Source organism: Tamandua tetradactyla, chromosome 22, assembly GCF_023851605.1.
Source record: "Tamandua tetradactyla isolate mTamTet1 chromosome 22, mTamTet1.pri, whole genome shotgun sequence".
Lineage (NCBI taxonomy): Eukaryota > Metazoa > Chordata > Mammalia > Pilosa > Myrmecophagidae > Tamandua > Tamandua tetradactyla.
Genome location: NC_135348.1, coordinates 31217165 through 31226315, shown reverse-complemented (window position 1 = coordinate 31226315; position 9151 = coordinate 31217165). Strand labels below are relative to the sequence as shown.

Sequence of the window (9151 nt, the reverse complement as noted above, 5' to 3'; positions counted from 1 at the left end):
AGACTTGCTTTAATTGGGACATTTTCTTGGCCTTAGAACTGTAAACTTGCAACTCATTAAATTCTCCCTTTTAAACGCCATTCTGTTTCTGGTATATTGCATTCTAGCAGCTAGCAAACTAAAACACAAGCTAAGCACCAAGAATCATTGTCAGCAGCTAGGCCCAACACACCACAGTCTTCAGGGAGAAAGCATGGCCTTGATGATCTTGATTTGGACTCTTTTAGCCTTAAAACTGTGAGCAAATGCATTCCCACCGCTCAAGTCTAACCGTTGTATGGTATTTGCTTGAGTTGCCTAAGAAACTAAAACAAATACTTAGAAGACCACCCAATACACATTGGATATTTTGGAAAGAATATTAAGTCTAAGAAATTATAAAATATGCAAATCAGCAGATTACATATTTTATAAAATTTTTCTTGAATCTTATTCTTTGCCATGGGAGACATGTGCTGTTTCCTCAGATTATACCATTTCTTTTTTTTTTATATACCCTTTATTTTGAATTGGAACATTTTTTCTTGAGTCAAATAATTGCTCTTTTTGGCTCTTTTTTTTAATAGGAAGGAGAATTGACTTTAATATTGAGAATTGAGATAGGTTCTGTCAGAGATTGTGGAAAACACTCATCTCTTCAATCCAGTTCCCATAAAGGAGAATATTAAAATGTCCTACAGTCCATTTGATCCTCAGAAAGACCTGAAAATGAGGAAGATGCTGAGAGAAGACCAGAAGGACTGTTTGGATGGCTTTCCTTGTTTGTTTTGAGAACAGCTAGAAACCAGTTGGAGTCAGGGTTTCATGGACTGATATGAATGCACTAGTTGAAAACCGATAGTGTCAGTTCACATTCACTTAATCTATTCCTAATGTCAGATTTAAGCCTGAGCCAGAGTAATCACCAAGTTGGGAGCCCTACTCAACCTTGCCTTCATTGATAGCACAGAGGCTGCTGCTTTCCCTGACTGATCCAATCTAGTCTTCACCCTTTCAAATTATGACAGTGCCATTCTCAATTTCCAAGTGATTTGTGATAAGTCATGTGCCACCATGACTTACCTGTACTGTTACTGGAAGAAATTCTTTGTGTTTTTGGCATTTATATATATTTATTTTCTATACTATTCTTTTTTTTTCTTCTGTTTCATAGCCATTTGATTATTTGAAAAAAATGAACCTGGGTGGTAGACAACTTAGATGTGTTCTCACGTCAGAAGTTCAATTCTTACTAGTGTCAAAATCACTTTTTAATGGAAGTCACAGAAATTCATGATGTTCATAAATGAGATTCTACAAAAAACTACTTGAAAGTGGAACTGATTAGTGAAGAATGACAGGAATTTAAGACACAGTTATCCTAAAACAGAGCCACATATAAATTCACCTCACACAGATTTTGGTGCATATGGTTCATGCTAATGCCATGTGTTCATAGGAATCTTAAAATAGTAGCTCTGTCAGTGTAATGAAAGCAAGGCTTGAAGTGCAGTATCTTAATTATGAATGTTATGGGTCCACTGTTGAGAGGGCTTTTCTGCAGGGATTACAAATAGAATGAAGTACATCTAATTAATTACCAGATTGACAAGAATTTTCTTTTATGCTTACTGGCAATTCTCAACTAACTCATTCAGAATTAGAGATTTAAGCACTCTCGATGACAGCAGGATTCCACTTTCTACTAATTCCAGTATTTCTGCTTCTGCATCATGGAAATATTGGAACTCTACTCTATTAAGGTATATATATATATATGTTTTAGTTTTTAATAATAAATGGGAATTTATTAACTTCAAGCTTACAATTTTGAGGCCATGAAAATCTTCAAATCAAGGCATCATCAAGATGATACTTTCTTCGGGAAGACTGGCTGCAAGTAATCCTGTGTCTTTCTGTCACATGGCAAAGGCACATAGCGATGTCTGCTAGTACCTCCCTTCTCTTCTGGGTTTTGTTGCTTTCAGCTTCTTGCTGCTATGGGCTGGCAAGTGCTCCCTCCCTCTTTCTCTCTCTCTCTCCATACCATTTATAAAGGACTCAGTAAGAGAATTAAGATCCACACTGGGACACACCTTATGAAGTTATCTAATCAAAAGGTCCTACTTAAAACAGTTTTATATCTGTGCAAATAGATTAACTTTAAGAAAATGATTTTCTAGGGTCCATAGAATTCCAAACCACCACAATATATATGCTTGTGTGTATATACATATTATATATCTTATATTCTCTAGTGAAAAGTATTAAAAAAGGAAAATTATATTGATGTCTATTTTTCTCCAGCATCTAAAGAAATTCTTAGAATGTATTTTCTGAATGTGTAATTTCCAACTCTACGGTTCAGAAACAAAGCTATATGTATAATTGAACATAAAAATAAAGCCAGGAAGATATTAACTGAATTGTATATACACAATTCTCTGAAATTAAGACCATAGGCTTTGCAATAAAGGAGGAGAAAGACCAAACAAAGTAATACAAAACTCACTAGAGGGCAAAATGTCATAAAAAACTATTACATAGGTTTACCTTTCTAAATTTTAAAATTAGATAGTCTTAAGAAATGAGTCGATTCCTTTTCTGTCTACCATTTAGTAAAGATGAATCCTCAGAATACACAGAAAATTTTTGACAGCTGCGATAATATGCCTTAATGACTCATTGATGGGCAGATTGGTTTTTACCATCTGCATATTTATTTCTGTTTTTGTGGTAGTCCAACTGCAAGTGTTACCACATTTGATAATGCCTTCAATTAGCTCTACACTCTTAATGAATACCATTATTTTCACATCTACCTTTCCATGGGTTTCATTGAAAGAAGGCAACAATAAAAATATATGTGATACAATTAATGTTCAATAATTTTATGACCCATTTTTCCTGTGGGAGTGACACATTTTGAATATTTTTCCACTAATGAATGACCTCATACTGTTTCAGTGTATCTCAATTTGCCTCTCCAATGAGTTCACGATTTAACCATTTTTCACTCTCTCAAATAAAAATATAGGTCCATCTGATACATTTTACAAGAGGGAAATAGGTCATGTATATTAATATATCCCTAAAGATGCATTCTTACTTATTTTCCTTTACATTGTGATTGATCCCTGCCTTCTTAACCAAGTCTCCTTTCAATCTCCATGAAAGCTGAATTACAGATCATTTTTTATGTACAGCCTCCGAAGAGAAAGATGACTTCAAAATCTGAGATAGGCAGAGACAGCTGAAAACAAGAGGAGAGACTTAAATTATCCTATCAGCAGAAAAGCATGCAGTTTAGTAAGGAAGACCCATTAAAGCATTCCAAGTCATTCCCAACAGTTCTTCAAGTCAGATGCTAATTATCACTAGACTTCAAGGGACTGGGCATTCTTTCTGTGTACCTAGACCTACTTGTACCTTAGTTTAGCTTTGTCAAAATAACCTTTTCTGTTGAGGAAAGTCTTTAACTTGTCAGGCTGTACAAGAATAATGAGCTAATTTTATTTTAATGCCCTTTGATATTCACACAAACTAAATTCCTGTCCAGAATCTGTCTACCAGTTAAATATTTTTAGGTGATTCCCCATAGATAATTCTGTGCCATTTGGAACTTAATTTTTCACACTGATTAGAATCAATATTATAACAATATTTATGATCATCACATGATAGAACAGAAATTCCTTTTAATGGCCAAAGCTTTTTTTTTCTTTTTGGTTTGCTAAAAAATAGAGTCAGAAAAATAAAAAGAAAACATGATAAATGCAATGGCTCTCAGAGGAAAAAAAATAGATGATTGGTGAACAGTTCCTTTGCCAGTCAGCCCTGAACTAAGACTTCCTCATTGTTAGAGTGCAATATACCTTCCTATATTACCTTATTTTGGCTCATGAGATCTCCACCAGTGCTTCTTTAAAGCTACATGAGTGTATCTCCCATGATGTGTCTATTTTTTTCCCACCATATATTTTGTGGTAGAAAGTTCTTAGTCACACTGAGATTTTGGAGTTGAGTTTTGTGCAGTAATTGAAATGGCACAGGATTTAGAGAGAAACAAAATTGGATTCTAACCCTGACCTTTATCTTATGGGGCATGTGGCTCTGGGCAACTGGCATAGATGAGTCTCAAACTCCTCATCCTTAAAAAGTGGATAAAGATCCCTTGTGTAAAGGGTGTGTTGAAAGGGCTAGGATTTAATGCATGTGATGCATCTAATACAGTGCCTAGCAAAAAACTAGATGTATGTTTAATATGTTTTATCATTATTATTAATATTAGAATTCTTACTTTGTTAGCACATTTCAAATGATCTGATCACTGTCACATTAAGTATTCTACATAGCCATATAAACTTATGTTCTGCTGTAATATTACTTTATATTGGGTGATGTCATAAAGAATTAATGTTTCTGGAATATTTAAAATGCTGTAGCTATAGAGTTAAGTACGGAATTGTGTCCAAATTTTTTTGCTGTAAATCTGTCTATGTCGTAGAGTGCAGCTTCACTGTAAGCACATGGTATACATGGGCATATCAAAAGCTCTCTCATTTGTGCCTTCCTGTCTGCCAAATTATACAGAACCTACTAAAATAAGTGCAGTGGAGAATGAGCCAATTTTCTGAAAAGCGTTAAGAAGGACACGTGATGAATTGGAGGAATGCTAGGCCAGAAATAAACAGTAGTATAGCACCGTCTCTTGCTGAGAATGACATTTCCAAGTTTGGGCTAAATCTCATCAGTTGCCTCAGATGTGGGCCAGGAAGTGACAGGTACATAACTCTATATATGATGTGGTTAGAATTTCTTTCAAATCTTAGCTATGCCATTTCAATTTCCCCTTAACACTGAAAGATTCGGTTTTCTTGTAAATAAGGGTGAGAATTATAGTATGTGGGCAAGGGAAAATCAAAGAAGGCTAAAGTGGTTGGGGGAAGTTTCACTAACCCAAGAGGACAGAAGAGATAGCAGGAACAGGTCATCAAAGCAAATGCATCCATCTAGCAGATAATTCGGCCAAGAGTCAGTGGCACCCACCAGATAAAAAAGCTTTTATCCTTGAAGGAAAACAACGGTTTTGGTTATGAATGGATGCTTTCCACAATTAGCAGAAAACAGCTGTTTGGTTATTACCAATTTATATCAAAGGAAGCTCAGATCATCACCATAATATGCAAGTAAAATGCCGGTTATCAAAAGTTGCCTTCAATTTTTGTAACCCACTGGAAGAGTACAGAAGCATCCAGTAATTCTCCACAGTAATCGTAATCATTTGTGCTGTTTATAATGTTGTTCTGAGAACATCAATTGCTCCAAATTGATAATAGTTCACCCTAGAATTACATAGTCAATTACGTGTCTTTTCCATTTGTCACACCAGATTAGATTTCTGGCCCATCTAGTTAGCAGCTTCCCTCTGCCAGTGAACATTATAAGCAATGCTTCAATGTGAGGAAAAGGGAGCATAATGATATAAGAGGCGAAATAAATTAGCAGGACTTATTGCATATGCTTCCTAAGGAGAATAGTTTGCCATCATATGCCCAGGGCTTATTTACATATATAATGCAAATATATAGTCCAAAATAAATACTGACTGGAAACATCTGACTCATGTTGTCATAAAAGTCATGTTGAACATCTTTGAGGACTTTTGCTTCTATCACTCTGAATAACAGTTAAAAAGTATTATATTACCCCTGGTATAAAAGAAAACAAGCAAATGAAATGGCTCTGAACATACAGTGAATACACTGGATCATACACTGAAAGGTTGTAGTGTTTATTGGGATTCTAGCTCCATTCCAGTTCAGCTGGTCTTCAAGGTGGCTCTTTTATGGTAGTTTAAAAGCTCCCTATGGCTCCCATCGGCACATGACGTATATCTGTATAGTCTAAAACAGAGGGAGATAAGCCACTCCATTCCTGTCACCTGAAGACAAAACATCAAAGCTCTACTCTGGTTTGTACAGATCAGGCCATATGTATTAAAAAGAAAACTTCTGTTTTCTTAATTTCTCATTTCCACTAAGAGGCTCTTACAAAAGTTACACTGCTGATGTCTCTTTACACATCTTCCTCTTTTATTCCCATGTAGGAGAAGTGTGTGATCCAAATGATGAGTGGCTAAAAGCTCCCATTCATTGACTAAGTTTCTGGGAGAAGAAAAGGATCTTTTCCTTTACAGCTATAATTTCCTGTGTTTACCCTGTCACAACAAATGTCACTGTCTACTCTAGGATTTTTTTCCTCTCTTTGCTGTAAGTTTCTCCAAGCCAGAGCTTAAATCCCTACTACTATATCTACCGTCTATAGAATAGTGTCTTGTACATTGTAGGAGATCAAATATGGTCAATGATGAATATTTGAACTGAGCTATAATTAAGAAGGAACATTATGTACTTTAGAAGCCTATATTACTTCGTGTAATGAAGTAATGAAGCCTATATTACTTCATTTCATATTTCTGTTCTGAGTGCCCTATTTTTTCCCCTATGTGTTAGGTCTCAGCAAAAGAATTCTGAGAGCAAAAGGAACTCTTGATGCAGAGCCCCTTCAGCCCCCTCCCCGGCATCCTTGGCAGGTCCAAGGATCCAGATATAAACCAATTGCCTTAGTGGTGGGGGTTGTATCCTCCAGATGATGAAGACATCCCAGATAATTAGAAATATGGTCACAATCTGCCTCTACTGATAACACCCTCCCCTACCAGTGTCTCACCCTGCCTGATACATGCAGCTGTACATCAACAGAGAATAGTGCATCAATACCTCAGCAATCTAATTTACCCTAAGTCAACAAGCCCCTTTTCAATCAAAAGACAAAGATAAAGCTTCTTCATAGCCCCTTTGATCTGACGTCTGTTGGCCTTGACATCTTCAATGAACCCAAGTGTGTTGTCTTCAGTCTTCTTTTGTGACTGATTCAGTGGTCTAGGGGAACTTGATGATGGCACAGTGGTCAAGCTTGTTTCTCCTTGGGGTGCTCTTCTGAGGATATTTGGGTTGTCTTCTGAGACACAGCATCTTGGGCAAGCAGAATGTGGATGAGGTGCGGATCTTCTTTTTTCGTGGCTGTAAATACCTTTCAGTACTGTCTTCTTGGCTGTCAAAGCTGTTGCTTTGGCTTTGGTTTTGGGAGGAGGAGGGACTTCTTTCTTCACTTTTGGTGCCATCTTCATGAAAAAAAGAACCCAAGTATTTGACATACATTCCTGACCTAAATAGCAAGAGCATGAGATTTTGCCATATATTTGAACTGCAAAGAACCTTATTCAAAAGGATGTGGTAAGATGGTGAAGTAGGAAGCCCCAGGAATCAGTCCCTCGACACAAACAACTACTGAATTGGCAGGAAATAAACCAATAATTTTGAAACTTTGCAAATTAGAAGAACACTGTGCAGCATCCAGGAAAGACTGGGTGGAAGGCTGGTAAACGACAATGAATACTGGTGCTTTCACCATCCCTGCCACTGCTATCACTCCTCATCCTCCAGCCTTGTGGTAGGCAGGAGTGGGAGCTGAAGGTTTGGCTCCTCCTGCAGCTTTCTGGCTGCACCTGCAAGTTTCTGGTACCAAAGTCCTAGTCTTCCATACCCTGGAGGGGCAAAGTTTGATTGCAGGTTGTTAATTTTGATCAGTTACCTCAGTTCACTAGTGACTGGCTCTGAGGGCAGCCATTGTCTCAAGCCTCCTTGGATAAAGAACCTGGAAGCATCTTAATGACAGTAACCTTCCAGATAGAGGATGACATTAATTGGGCAAGTGCGGAATCAAGAAAACTCAGCTTTAAAGGGTCATAGGAGAAGCTCTTGGCACCTTTTTTTTTGTTGTTGTTGTTCACATACATTTTATTGTAATTGATCTGTAGGAAAACATATTTCAGCTATTTTTTTTATTAGTTAAAAAAAATTAACTAACACAACATTTAGAAATCATGCTTGGCACCTTTAATGTCCCCTTCCACACGCCCTGCACAATGCAAGGTAGAGTCAGTTTTTGCTCCTATTGTGGGACCCTGACCCTACTCCAGATGGAGCACCTTATGCCTGGGCACATACAAGGGTGCATGTGTGTCAATGCCAGTCTATCGTCTATTAGGACGAAGTCTGAGGAGTGAGCCCTGGAACGCATCAAGGTCATTCTCCCAGAGTTTGTCCTGAGGGCAGAAAAGTAGCTTAAAGGAAAGCTGGAATAGTAAGAAACAATTAATTTGAAGCTGTCTAGAACACCTGTACTAAGTCACTGAAGAGACCATCAGGAAGTGAAGGAGGTCTATTGCAGTTAGAATAGTGTGAGTGTTCCCTTGATACAAAACAAGCTGCCAGAAATTTTAAAAATATTGAAATCATACAATGCTCCTACTGTGATTACAGTGCAATGAAGCTACAAGGCAATAACAGAGTGAGAAGTGGAAAATTCACAATATGTAGGAAGTAAAGGCTGTATTCTTAAATGATTCATGGGTCAAAGAAAAAAATCACAAGGGAAATTATGAAATATTATCAGTTAAAGGAAAATGAAAACACAATATACCGAAACTTAGGGGATGCAGCAAAAGCAGTGTTGAGAGGGAAATTTATAGCTTTAAATGTCTACATTAAAAAAAAAGAAAGAAGAAATTTCCATAAGAGAGGAGCTGAGGGCCTTTTTGATCCTTGTTGTAAAAGGGCATTCATTCTTTATATAAACATGCTTTAAATGTAAAATTATTATATCTTCTTACATAGCGTTTCTTGTGGGATGGGGCAGGTCACATGCTCATATCATAAGACTTAAAATTTCCAATGCATGACTTGCAATAACATTAAAATATCTCTTTCTCCACTCTTTGCCTTTCATCTTTTTCTTTTTCTAATCTCAGTCTTTGCAGAAGGAGAGACATTTCTGGGATCCACAAGGCTTCACCTCCTAGAGAGACAGAGGCAGAACTATCTAGGACTGACAGAGTGGGGATGGCTGCAGTAAACTGGCCCAGTAGGGACTGAACAATTAAGGATATTATAAACAACACATAACGGAGTTTCCAGAGAATCAGAGGCAAGATGTTGCCAGAGGCCAGTTAACTCTGCCATTGCAAATTTCAAAGAACAGTTGCTCATTACTTCCCTCCGAGTATTTTGAAATTAGGATGTTGCCTCACTTTTCTCTGGAAAATGTC

General features: G+C 37.1%; 1 pseudogene; it reads right to left on the bottom strand.

The window, feature by feature from the left end:
- Positions 1-6775: 6775 nt before the first annotated feature.
- LOC143666129 (large ribosomal subunit protein uL23 pseudogene) lies at positions 6776-7165 on the bottom strand (annotated as a pseudogene).
- Between the last annotated feature and the right edge of the window lie 1986 nt (positions 7166-9151).